Below are 8,468 nucleotides of genomic sequence, written 5' to 3'. Positions count from 1 at the left end.
TATCTTATTGAACAGAGATTACCTAGTTCCTCCTTACTCCCCTACAAATAGTCTGACGTAGAGAGAAATCTTTGACTTTGTTTCCTTATAAGCTTGCAGAAAGCAAAATATAGAAATTTTATACATGCTTATACATGCTTATAAACTACGTATTTTTCCAAACAATGGAGATACGTGAAAAGGACAGTCAAGGAAGAGAAAATGTGTGCAAAAGAATACAAAACCTAATATATCAACATACCCATACATCTATCACCTCCCCACTTCTCCCATGAGCTCATCCCCAAGCAGAAAAATTTTCGCTTCTCTCAACCTCTCTACTTTGATTTTTTTCATGTACAGAAATCATCCCTTTCATGCGTATGTGAGCCCCCTGGAAGGCAAATTAATTCTTGGACATATCTGCAGACATATCATTCAGCAAATGAACAGTATTTTGTATAAATAGTAGAGATAGTATATGTCTGTGTGGCTCGTCATAGAACGTTAAAATAAAGCATTTCCTACGATTATGCTTCTCCTTCTTAATATATGCTTTTCATGTGTATTTACCTATTCAATGGGAAGTAAGGACCTGGAATCCTGCTTTCAGAGGCCAAATCTCCTTGCAGGAGTTCCTTGGCTAATCAGAATTTCAAAGAACACCTACAAAGCTTCTTCTCTTTGTTCTGTTCTCCTGAGGTGTTTTAACTGCTTATAGTCCTCCTCTACCCCACCCCCCTCACCAATAAATCTTAGATTATATCAGAAGACAGTAGAGGTTTTTACACAGATTTATTTATTTATTTATTTATTTATTTATTTATTTATTTTGATTTACCCCACAGAAGAAAAAGAAAAAAAGAAAAATCTTAATGGTAGCCAGTAGAGGTAGCAGCAAATGCATAATGGAATTCTTTACCAATTTTATTAATTTACTCATTCAGTAAATATCTGTTGATTTCCACTCTGTGGTAGCTGCTATGGGGAATCAAGTAACAAAATAGACCTAGTCTCTGCCCTTGAAAGATTTATGACCTGTAGGGAGGAATACATTTTCCTCAAGTCTCTTAGGGTCCCTGGCTGTGTCTGAAAATTAAACTGACAAAGACAAATTAAAAGGAGAATAGCATACATGCTTACTTAATATAACTTTTACATGACAAGCAAACCTTCCATAAGGTAATGAAGACCCAAAGAAACAGGCCTGTGTATTTTTTTGGCTAGTTTTGATGAAGGGTGGACAGTCATGGAGGACTGTGATAGGTTAAGGAGTATGCAAAAGTTAGCAGGAAACTTAGCATGGTCTGTTTGTTAGGACTTTTCTTGGCATCTCTTTGTCTTCAGTGATAGGGATGCTTCTTTCCTCTCGGTATGGGGATGGCACATCGTACATGAAGATTTTGTGACCTGTTTCAGGGAAGAAGTACTAGGGAAAAAGGAGTTCATAGTGAGCTCCTGTTCCTGTCCATAGTGAGGTTCCTGCTTCTGCTGTTTTCTCACACTCCTTCAGCTTAAAATATTCAGTATGCCAAGGTGCTGTATTCTGAAGTAGCATGTTGTGAACCTCATCACCAATTTCCACAGTCTTAAATTGAAAATTATATATAATACTAATATGAAATATTTCATTTCAACAAATTTTATCAGCATGAATATAGTCAACAGAATTCTCTTCCTTTGGGCCAAATGTATACATATATCACTATCATTAACAAACACATCATTAGCCAAATACCTCACCATCTTTTCATCCCCCCAAATAGTAGGAAGAGGCAAAAAGCTTCAAAATTATACTTTATCTAGAAATGTTGTCTGAAGTAATCATCATAATAAAATTCAGCATTCCCAAGCCAAACCATCCTTACTATAAATAGGTGGTTGGGTAATATAGCAGGTCATTAAAAACAATGAAAAAATCTAAAGTTTAAAGTCCTTAAAAGTAATAAAGAACTGACATGTCAGAAATTGTGAAGCCAAATCTAAGTTAGACCAAATCAGAGGGCTAGGAGAGCACTGAAGTTTCCATTGTTTTGAGGTCATTCTATATTGTTGTAGGGCTTGGGGAAAGAAAGAAATCCCAGCATCTGCCCATGTGTAAAAGTCTGATAAGAGACCTCTATTCCTTAAACTAGACATGTTTAATAAAGGCTGAATGAGAAGTATATTTGTCCCAGTCCCTTGACTCTAGAGTACTGGTGCTGAATAAAGAAGTTCCTAAAACATTTCCAAAAAGTTGTAAGCACGAGTCAGGCCTTTCATGGTTTACAACCTACATCATCTGGTGGGTCACAAAAGCTTCAAGCCAAGAATTTAGATTAACGTGGTTGAGGACTGATAATGTCATCATGTATTGAGCAGAAGTAGATGCAAATCCTTTCTGTATGAATCATATTCATGCTAGACATCAAAGAGCTCATGTAAACAATTTTCCAAAACCTGAGCAGCTGGTAATAAGTACAAAGATAGACAGAGCCAAACACAAAAGAAACAAATTACAATGGCTATCATTAGAAAAAATAGACCCCAGAAATTTATGCCCCCGTCAACCATGACTTAGATACTGAAATTATCAGAAACAAATTTCAAAAACACTATATAGAAAATGTTTAATAAACGATAACCTTGAAATAATTTGCAGGGTACAGAAACCTATACAATATGGATAAGTATATTTAATAAAAATATAATAATTGAAAGTTAAATCTAAATAGATGGATTTATTAGTTAATTAAACCTAGGTGAACATAGAATTAGTGAAATGGTGGAGAAGTCAAAGAACATACTTCAGAATGAAGTAAAAAGAAAAGAAATGGAAAATAAAAGAGGGAGATTAGTGACATAAAAGATAAAATAAGAATATCTAATCAAGGTTCAAAGAGTTGAGGAGAGGTAATGAATTAGGCAGAGTTTATATTTGAAGAGATCATGCTTTTAATTTTCCAGAATGATGTAAATTCAATAATCTACAGAATAAAAAAGACCAGTAAATTCCAAATACAATATATAAAAAGAAATATATTGTGTATCTGTAAAATACCAAAATGACTAAAAACTTGAAAAAATCCAGGTCCAGGTGCCTTTAATGGGGAGTTGTAGCAAATAGTTAACAAAGAAATAATTTTCATCTTACACAAACTCTTCCCAGTCAAATGAGGAAACATACTCCCAAGTTATTTTATGAAGCCAGTATAACCTTGATATTGAATGGTGGCAGAATATGCTACCCCAAAATATTCTTCTTGGCATAAGGATTACTTCAAGCTGATTATTTTGGGAATCAGCAGACACAGGAGAAGCTCTGAAAACAGAGTAGAATTTACTCTTTTATAGAGGACACTTACATGTATGAGGGAAATCTCCATATGTAAGAGTATCTCCCTCTGTACTAGGAAGAGAAGGAGGACTCAATCAAGAAGAAACAGGTATTTCTTTTGTCCTTAAGTGAAGATGGTATTTAAGTCTGAGTTCTTTTTTTAATTATTTTTAATTAACATATAATGTATTATTTGTTTCAGCGGTACAGGTTTGTGATTCATCAGTCTTAGACAACACCCAGTGCTCACCACAACACGTACCCTCCCCAATGTTCGTCACCCAGTCACTCCATCCCCTCTCCCCTCCAGCAACCCTCATTTTGTTTCTTAAGATTAAGAGTCTGTTATGGTTTGCCTCCCTCTCTGATTTCATCTTGTTTCATTTTTTCCTCTCTTCCCCTGTGATCCTCTGCCTTATTTCTTAAATTCCACATATCAGTGAGATCATATGATAATTGTCTTTCTCTGATTGACTTATTTCGCTTAGCATAATACCCTCTAGTTCCATCCACGTCATTGCAAATGGCAAGATTTCTTTCTTTTCTTTGATGGCAGTGTAATATTCTATTGTATATGTATACCACATCTTTATCCATTCATTTGTCGATGGACATCTGGGTTTTTTCCATAGTTTAGCTATTGTGGACCTTGCTGCTATAAACATTGGGGTGCAGGTGCCCCTTCGGATCACTACATTTATATCTCTGGGGTAAATACCTTAAGTCTGAGTTCTAAGGCATCTCTGAGAGTTACTCATTTTTCCCTGGGTCTATCCCATGTATACATGAGGTAGACATGTTAATAAACTTCTGTTTGTTTTCCTCTTGCATATCTGCCTTTCATTACAGGGTTTCCAGTTGAGAAGTTAGAATGGTAGAGGGAAAATTATTTTTTCCTCCCTTACAATATTCAAAGCCACCCAAAGACAATATGAGAAGAGATAATTAAAGGTAAATCTCACTCATGAGTATAGATGCAAATTTGCTAAACAAGATACTAAACCCAATGCAACAGTATTTTAAAAGGATGATACATCCTGCTATATTAGCAGTATTCCAGGAGTACAAGGATGATAAAACATTAGAGAATCAATTTATGGGGCACCTGGGTGGCTCAGTGGGTTAAGCGTCTGCGTTCAGCTCAGGTCATGATCCCAGGGTCCTGAGATCAAGCCCTGCACTGGGCTCAGTTGCTCAGTCGGGAGCCTGCTTTTCCCTCTGCCTCTCCCCGCACTGGTGTGCACACACACTCTCTCTCTCTCTCTCTTGCTCTTCCCCCCTCTCAAATAAATAAAATCTTAAAAAAAAGAAAATCAATTTATGTAATCTACCACATGAACAGATAGATTAAAAAAGAGTCTCTCTCTCACACACATTTAAATATATTTACATAAATTCTGTTGTATCCAGAAAATACTATTCAGAAATGAAAACGAAGGAAAAACAACTGTATCCAACTATCACAAACATAATGTTGAGCTAAAGAAGACAGTCACAAAAATTCTAATGATATGGGATTATTCATAAGAAGTTTCAAAAACAAGACAAAAGAAATTATATTGCATCAGAATGTATCCTTAAGTTAAAAAACTATAAAGAAAATTAAGGAAATCATTATCACAAATGTTAAGACCGTGGTGACTGCTAGAGGAAAGGAAAAAGAATATGATAAGGAAGAGCCACAGTGGGGTTCTTAGGTGCAGGCATAGTTGTATTATCTTTAACACAGGTGGTAAAAATGATAGAGCTCAGTTGTCCTGTTATTTTTACACAGGTGCTTAATAAATATTTTTTAATCTCTGGGTTAGTTTTTTAGGAACCATCCTTCACTTAAACTTCAATTATGCTAGGTACTTTATGAACATCGTCTTTTGGGGCACCTGGGTGGCTCAGTCGGTTAAACATCTGTCTTCCGCTCAGATCATGATCCCAGGGTCCTGCGATCGAGCCCCGCTTTGAGCTCCCTGCTCTGCGGGGAGCCTGCTTCTCCCTCTGTCTCTGCTGCCACTCCCCCTGCTTGTGCTCGCCCTCTTTCAAATAAATAAATAAATAAATAAATAAATAAATAAATAAATAAATAAATCTTGAAAAAATAAACATCATCTTGTAATTCCTTCTGAATACTTCATTTTATTCATAACAGTTTTTTCACTGTAGATGAGTTGACTGAAATCAGAATCAAAGACATTATAGGAATTCCTGAAGCTTTAATGCAAAACTGTAACTAAACCCATGAACTATTTTTTTTTTTCCTGGTGATAAAGAGCAAAGAAGAATCTTCCCAAGGTTCCTAGAAATACTTCTACTTGGCCAAATTATTTCAAAATATCAAGAAGCCCTATTAATGATATAATTCTATTCAGGCTTTGAAAACTAATATAATGGGCAAAGTGAAATAACTAGGCCTCACCTGGGAGAACATGCAACTCTTGATCTTCAAGGCTCACACTGGGCATAGAGCTTACTTAAAAAGAAGTGCGGGGGTGGGGGTCGCCTGGGTGGTGCAGTCAGTTAAGAGTCCCACTCTTGGTTTTGGCTCAGGTTATGAGATTGAACCCGGAGTGGGGCTCTGTGCTCAGCGAGGAGTCTGCTTAAGACTCTACCTCTCTCTCTGCCCCTCCCCACCACTCTCTCTCTCTCAAATAAATAAATAAATCTTAAAAAAGTCGGGGGGGGGGATATCCAAGTAAGAATCAACCATAGATGAGTTATCTGTGATGGTAAAAATGTTTCTTATGCTTTCAAGTTTTCCTTGTCCTCTCCAGAATACCAGAAGAAAACACAGATGACTCCGATACCTTTTCTTGCCTCTCCATTTGCCTTTTCCTTTTCCTTTTGAATCCTTGATATCATCTTTGTCCTGCTTAGGCCACCAATTTCATCCCTTACCACAGCCCCTCGCCACCATGCCTGGAGCTTTATAATGCCGTGCAATTCTAAGTCATCCCATTCTACTTCCTTCCTGGTCTTTTCCTGTTCTATATGATCTTTAATCATGACCTCTTTGTATTCTCCTAGCGTCTTTGCAAGGTCTTGAAGGTGTGCTAAGTCAAAGACTTTGCAGCTTTGAGAGCATCTAGTTCATTCTGTTTCACTTCTGTGTCCCTATCGAATTTCTCCTTCCAGAACCCTAGCTTCGGGGCGCCTGGGTGGCTCAGTCGTTAAGCATCTGCTGTCGGCTCAGGTCATGATCCCAGGGTTCTGGGATCGAGCCCCGCATCAGGCTCCTGGGATCGAGCCCCGCATCAGGCTCCCTGCTCCGCAGGAAGCCTGCTTCTCCCTCTCCCACTCCCCCTGCTTGTGTTCCCCTCTCTCACTGTCTCTCTCTGTCAAATAAATAAATAACATCTTAAAAAAAAAAAAAAAAGAACCCTAGCTTCTCCGCCAGTTTCTGCAACTCCTTTCTAAGGAACATTTCAATCTCCATATGAATCCGGTTCTCGTTTTTGGTTTTTAACCTTACTTTCTCAGTCTCAGTCCTATAAGAGTTCCTCTGTGTTGTTGCGTTTGTTCTGGGTCTGAGAAATATTTGGCTCAGTGTTTCTCTTCAGGCAGCGGTTTTCCGTGCTGGTTTTGGCCTTTATCTCTTGCATCTGGTCCTTGAGGTGAGCAGTACATTCATTCTGACTCTGTTCCTTAACTTGCCTTTTTTTTTTTTATATTAAGTAGCTGTTTTAGAAGAGATTTTTATCTGTTTTTTGTTCGTTTTTGTTGTTGTTGTTTTTGTTTTTTCTGTTTTCCTCCAGTTCTAGAGGCTGGAGAGTCCAAGATCAAGGCACCAGCTGATTCGGTGTCCAGTGAGGCTATCTTTCTGGTTCACAGTTTCCATGTTGCATCCTCACATGGTGAAAGGCTAGACTCTGTGTATGGCTTCTATATATCCTTAATTCCATTGCCCATCATTTTTCTTTCAAACAGTTAAATTAGGTAATCATTTCTTCCCTTCACTGCTTCTTCCCAAGGTGGTACCTTGTGGTAATGCCTACCAATAAGCATGTTGTTTCTCCTGCCACTGCTGTGCCCACAGAGTCTATGCAGAGGTGGTCATGGCCAGCCCTCACTTCTAGTATCACTGAGCCCTGCTCTAATGGTGTCCTTCTGAGGTCACCCCGCCTCAGGGCCCTTGTTCTTGGATTGTGATTGGGAGGGTGTTTTCTGAACACCATGTATTTGACCTCCCTGGATGAATGAGATAGCTTTAGATAATCAGATTCTACGTTAAAACAGAAGGAAAGAGCATCTAGGATGCATGGAAGAAATGAGCCCATAATGCCATGCCATTTGCCATTACCAGCAAAGGTAGTGAAACTAACATGGTTGATGTCTTCTCATACCAATGGCCTTAGACATTAACTCTTCATTCATTCTTTTATTAGAGCCTCCTCATGCTGGGGCTTAGGCATGAATTTTTGGGGGCTGGACTGGAGGAATGAGTCACAACTAGAGTAATTGATTTTTTTATTTTTATTTTTTTTTAGAATTTCTCTTTTCCCTCAGATACTGGCTACTGTCTTTGACCAAACCGCCCTTATAATTCTTCGTCCACATGAAAAGTCTTTCCCAGGAGCCAAATTAACCTCTCACATAAGTAGATTTCTCTAACTGCTCCTCAGGATTTCAGACAGACCCAAGCATGTAGAAATCCTCCAAAGAAAGGAGAAGCTGAAGACAAAGCCTGGGCTCATGTTGCCAAGTTATAGCAGTTTTACCTGGACACTGCAATGATCGGTTACAGTATTTGTCCCCCTTCTGGCTTATTCTCCCCAATTGTAGCAGCCCATAGGAAGGCTGCTGTGGAAAAAGAATCCTATTTCTTCTTCCGATTTTGTCAGGAATGAGTCAGTGGCAGGGAGACATGTATAAATATGGTATTATTAATTGGAATTCCTGAATACATAGTGAAAGGCTTAATAAATAGACTTAAAATTTTGTCTGATGTTTAAAATATTATATTGTCTAAAATAATGATTTCAGCAACTTCAGTTTTGTAGTCTTATGAAAAATATGGTTTGCCTTCAATGAAACCTATGTCACAAGCCAATCAGATTTCAAGTTAGGGAAGGCAACAATAGGTGTTGGTGAGGATGCAGAGAAAGGGGAACCCTCTGATACTGTTGGTGGGAACACAAACTGGTGCAGCCACTCTGGAAAACAGTATGGAGGTTTCTCCAAA

At 38.1% G+C, this 8,468-nt stretch overlaps 1 pseudogene; it reads right to left on the bottom strand.

The window, feature by feature from the left end:
- Positions 1-5,394: 5,394 nt before the first annotated feature.
- LOC118008696 lies at positions 5,395-6,982 on the bottom strand (annotated as a pseudogene).
- Positions 6,983-8,468: the final 1,486 nt, after the last annotated feature.

This window comes from Mirounga leonina, unplaced genomic scaffold (genome assembly GCF_011800145.1).
Source record: "Mirounga leonina isolate KUSES-001 unplaced genomic scaffold, KU_Mleo_1.0 Mir_101609, whole genome shotgun sequence".
Classification (NCBI taxonomy): Eukaryota; Metazoa; Chordata; class Mammalia; order Carnivora; family Phocidae; genus Mirounga; species Mirounga leonina.
The sequence above is the reverse complement of the archived record's forward strand: the minus strand, read 5'-3'. Positions and strand labels throughout refer to the sequence as shown.